Here is a 5368-nt window from a genome sequence, read left to right as displayed (position 1 = left end):
GTAATCCTTCGAGAGGACGAGGACCTTCACCTCGACGTGACAGCTACCAAGGGTGGAACATGTCTCCACATCGATTTGAAGACCGTCATGGCAACAGACCGTCTGACTCTTGTCAAGCCAACGCTGTGAACCAGAACCAAGGTATGCAATCGGCTCAGTCTGAGTTTGTGGAGTGGATACTTGATTCAGGATCCCAGGCGAATGTCTGTGATGACCTGTCATTGTTTACAACCATAAGGGGTAACCAAGCTAGTCGACTTGACTTTGCGAATGGCACAACTGAACACACTTCTGGTTGTGGGTCTGTGCTATTGCGTGCTGTTAACCAGGCAACTGGCCAGCTCGAGGCCCGTCTCCTGGACGACGTGGTGTACACACCGAACGCGAAGGTGAACATCATTCGTCTGGGCTACCTACAGACGAAGGACAACTTCAAGTTGACCTGACCAGATGACCAACAGACCGCTTGGATCTCCAAGCCGAGCACATCACTCAAGTTCATGATGCGTGGCAGTATTTACCGACTACGTGCGAGTGCCTGGAGTGATAGTGGTGGCAGATCTAAAATAGGGCATGGACAGCAAGAAAGCCATGGGGCTGCTTCATCAATGATTTGGTCATATGAGCATGGAGGCGGTATAAGCGTTGGCAAACAAACCCGATGTTGGAGCTAAGATGAATGCAAAAAGTCTGACTTCCTACGAATGCATTGCTTGTGCTGCCAGTAAGGCGAAAAGATTGTCTTATAAACGGCGGAAGTCCGAGCCTTTGGAGACTCTCATGATGGACATTTGCTCTGTGAACGAACAGTCTGTGGATGGAGCTACTATGTTTCACTTCATCATAGATGAGTCTACAAGCCGTCCCTACTTAAGAAGAAGAGTGAAGCAACGTTCCACATCAAAGTCCTGTTGAACAGGCTGCAAACTCGCCTTCCTGAGAAGAAGGTGCGATAACTACACTCTGACCAATGAGGCGAATTTGCAAACAAGGAGCTAAGTGACTACTGCGTTAACCAAGGGATTGAGCAGCAGTTTACGAACGTCTACTCTCCTCAAGAGAACGGCATTGTGGAACGTGCTAATGGCGTGGTTCTACCAAGGATCAGAGCGATGCTGGTGGCCACACACATGCCTAACTACTTGTGGGGAGAAGCCTTTCGGTATGTGGTGACGTCGTTGAGCTGGTTGCCCACCAAGCCATTGGGCTTGGTGTCCCCGCACCAGAAACTATACGAGTCGGAGTCTATGCTGGATGACTTGCGAGCTTAGGCTCTCTAGCACACGTGCGTGTTCCCCCTGAGTCAAGACAAACGAAGAAAAGCTGGAAGCAAGGGCAAGACTGTACTTATTACTGGGTTACAGTGAGTCAACTCTAGGCTACAAGCTCATTGACCTGGTGACAGCGCAAGTGGTGACAGCTCGCAATGGCAATATGAAGTTCCATGAGGAGCTCACAACTGATGGCATCTACATGAAACATTTGTTAGAGAACGCATTCTTCGATGTTGACCATACTCTACTCGAAAATGTACCTGTGGCGCGCATCAAGACCAACATGGAGACGTACATTCCAGGTTGGAGAGACGGCATCTCTAGTGCGGAGAAGCCACTTGAGGTGAGACCACTTGCTGACGAACCTGCAGAGACTGAATTAAGTTCGAGTGGGAGTTCGTCAATTGTTGACGCACCTGTGAGCTAGGACAGCGCGGAGACTGCTGGTGTTGCAATACCAGCCGTGTTGCAGGATCCTGCTGAAGAAGCCAAGGAATGCTCGAAAGCGAGGAAGCGCAAGAGACGCAGAACAAAGAACAAGCCTGCAACGGTGGAGAAGGAGACAAGGGGCTTCGAGACGCAACTTCCACCCAGAGAGCTCTGCCTAAAGCGACCAAGAAGGAAGCAGAAGGCGAAAGTTCGATTGTCGGATTATGTGGTAGGCCTAGTGCAAGCTACGACTATGGATGTGCAAATCCCGACGACGTACAAACAAGCACGTGCAAGCAAGTACTGGCAGCAGTGGAGAGCTGCAATGTTGGTGGAACTTCAATCGCTGAAAGGTCACACGACCTGGAAACTTGTACCCCGCAAGGATGCCAAGAAAATGAAGGTGATTACGTGTTGGTGGGTCTTCGCTGTGAATCGAGATGAGCGAGGACAGATCAAACGACTCAAAGCGCGACTAGTGATCCATGGATTAAAGCAACAACTCAGAATCAACTACTCTCAGACTTATGCACCTATCATCCGGTTCGAACCCATACGTGCGGCAATCTACTTCGCTGTATAAAGAGGTTGGGAGGTAATGCAATTTGACGTGAAGACGGCTTTTCTGTATGAAGACTTGGACGAGACCATTTTCATTGAGCAGAAGGCCCATGAAAATTGTCTCGTTCAAGTCCTCCAGGTGGATGGACCTGGATACATTTGCAGGTTGTTGAAGAGCCTGTACGGGCTGAAACAAGCACCGAAACGTTTGGAATCGCACGCTTCATGCTAAGCTTGTTGTGATAGGCTTTACTAGGACGGACTCTGACTATGGCCTATATGCATTAAGGAAAGATGATGAAGTCAAGTTGCTGTTGACTGTTTACGTGGATGATCTACTGCTGATGGGACCACGTGGCCTGTGTGCCACGACTGCTGCCTCACTGCAAGAGACATTTGAGCTTACGACGATGGGCACAGTCAAACATCTCTTAGGCGTCGAGATCCTGACTGACCGGCCGCGCCGGCAGACTGTGTACTGCCTGAAGCAGTACGTACTGGAGGTGTTGAAGCGTTTTTAAATGGAGAACTGTAATGGCTGCGCTACACCAGAAGCTACAACGCCCTTGAAGACAGACGTGCCTGCTTCGAAGGAGTAGCTTCCCTACAGAGAGCTAGTGGGTGCTCTCCAGTACCTCGTTAGTGCATCGAGACCTGTCATAGCTCATGTTACCCGACAGCTAGGCAGGTATCTTGCGAGCTACTATCATATGCATGATGCACAAGCCAAGAGGGTGCTGCGTTACATGAAGGCTACGTGTGACTTTGGACTAGTGATGAATGTGAAGCTACAGACTGATGTGCAAGTTAGTGGCTACTCTGATGCTGATTAGGCGAACGACCCTATAGATCGACGGAGTATCAGTGGCTAAATCACTATGCTTGACGACAATGTCATCTTCTACGCATCTCTTAAGCAGGAGGTCAACGCGCTCAGTACCTGTGAAGCATAGTACGTTGCGATGACAGAGGCGACCAAGGACCTGTTGTGGTTGCTGGCCTATGCAAGGCGTTGAGCTGGAAGCATCCAGTACCCAAACTACTTGGAGACAACCAAGGAGCCATTGCTTAACTGCGAAACCTGGCAAAGATTCGAATTCGAAACATATCGACAACAAGTACCACATGATCAGACGCCATGTGGAATTGAAGCAACTTACAGCACAACACATCGGAACTGAGGATATGGTGGCTGATATCATGACAAAAGCGCTTGCAGTGGTGAAATTCACACACTTTCGCAAGGCTATGAAGGTCTTACCTATTGTGTCGAGCGACGACAACATATCCAATGACATGGCTACAGCTACGACTACTGCTACTGCGTTGACTACTGCTGTTGATGCGGAGGCTGTACCTGAGCGACATTGATGAAGACGAGGGCGATCGAGTGGGAGTGATGTTACTGTGTGGACTGCTATTACATGCGTGCTTTTGACTACGCTACTGCTAGGACTATGGTGGCAACGAGGATGCGCGTGTGTGATCGCGTCGACATCCAAGTGCGTCGCCGAGATCAAGTGGGAGTGTGAGCTGTAACTTACCTGCGTGTCAAGCGCCAGTGCAATGCCGTCTGCCAGTGTCCAGTGCCCCTGTCTACGAGCCACCGCCCAGAGCCAGTGTCTGCAAGACACATCCCAAGGACACTCATGCGTCTGGTAGTGCAGCTTGCGGCTGCACTACAACATGCTACACTGAGTACACATGCGTGCAATGGCGAAGGACTATATCAAGGACTGTGTGCACAAGGACATCGTTGGCTGTGCGCTGCCAAGATGGTGTGCTCAACAAGAGTGCATTTATCTAGACTTTAGTATTGACTTATTTGCTATTTGTATCTTTTGTGGAACAGCGGTGTTCTAGCGGAGGCTGCTCACCACTTTGCGTTTTGACTCACCCGAGAGGAGCAGCCTCACCAGACTCCGCGGTCCTGTCGCGGCCTTTTGCCCGACACTTACACATTTCCTTGATTACTTTCCTAAAGTTGATCCTTAAGTGTATTTACATTTGAACGGCACCTACTAAGAAGTTGCTGGTCAAAGTGTTTCCACTTGAGCACTTCGGTTTGCATGAGCACAAATACACAGTTGCTGTTTTCTAGACCGTTTTAGGTTTAGCAGAAAGAGGGTTTTTACGATAGAGTGACAGGATCTGGCAAGGGTGATCATAATCTGACCACGAGCGGGGATTGATTTCGTTTTCGGTAGTTAATTATCCAGCCGAAACATTCACGAAGGGAGAATTCCCTCGAAGCTGCTATCCTTGTTCTCTCGTTTCCGCTGTAGCATGGCACGGAAGCTCTTTGGGATATCGTCTGGGTTGTGAATGCGACGGACGTCTGCTGTAGGGTCCATGCGGTTCCGTTCGGACGAGCGTTTTGGAAGAAGACCGCCCATCACACGCTTCTCGCGCGGTCGAATAAGCGGCAGAGTGCGAGTTCCCATGCCAACACTACAGGCGAGTGCGAGTGCTTCGGGAGTGCTGCCTCTTGCAGACGACGGGTTGGCACTGGAGCCAGCGATCAGGTCGTTGAGTGCTTGGTCTGCAACAACCAGAGGTTGCATCGTTGTCGGTTGAGTTCCCATCGGAGAGTTCCCGGGAAACGAAGATGCTGTTCGTCGACGTGGAGACGAGGACGCGACATTTCGTTGCGATCGCTCGGTTCGAGGCGACCCAGACATCTTGAATCGGACACAGGAAACTGCTTCGTTTAGTGGCTGCAGCGCGTGCTCCTTTGCCTCCGAATCGATCAAAGCGTAAGTTTTCTTGTCAGGTTTTGTCTAAAATACAAACCTACAAGTTAGAAATACATTCCATTGAAAGCAGCGTATTGTCTCAACCCACCGGATCAAGAGATCGCACGACGATGGCTGCAACGCGAAAACAATTGTCGCCATCTCTGTGGTAGCAATACACAGACATTTAGGGAGCATTCAACCAGTAGCAAGTCTGGAAAACTTACAGAAATGTGCGTCCGATGAAGTGCGAGAGAAGAGCGTGCTTGGTCCAGCCAGCCTTACGTACAAAGTCACTCATGCTCAATGCTTTCAGCGCACTAAGCGGCTTGTGGGTTGCGCTGTCCCAATAGAAAATCTACAGACATG

This window comes from Phytophthora infestans, genomic scaffold (genome assembly GCF_000142945.1).
Source record: "Phytophthora infestans T30-4 supercont1.289 genomic scaffold, whole genome shotgun sequence".
Lineage (NCBI taxonomy): Eukaryota > Oomycota > Peronosporomycetes > Peronosporales > Peronosporaceae > Phytophthora > Phytophthora infestans.
The sequence above is the reverse complement of the archived record's forward strand: the minus strand, read 5'-3'. Positions refer to the sequence as shown.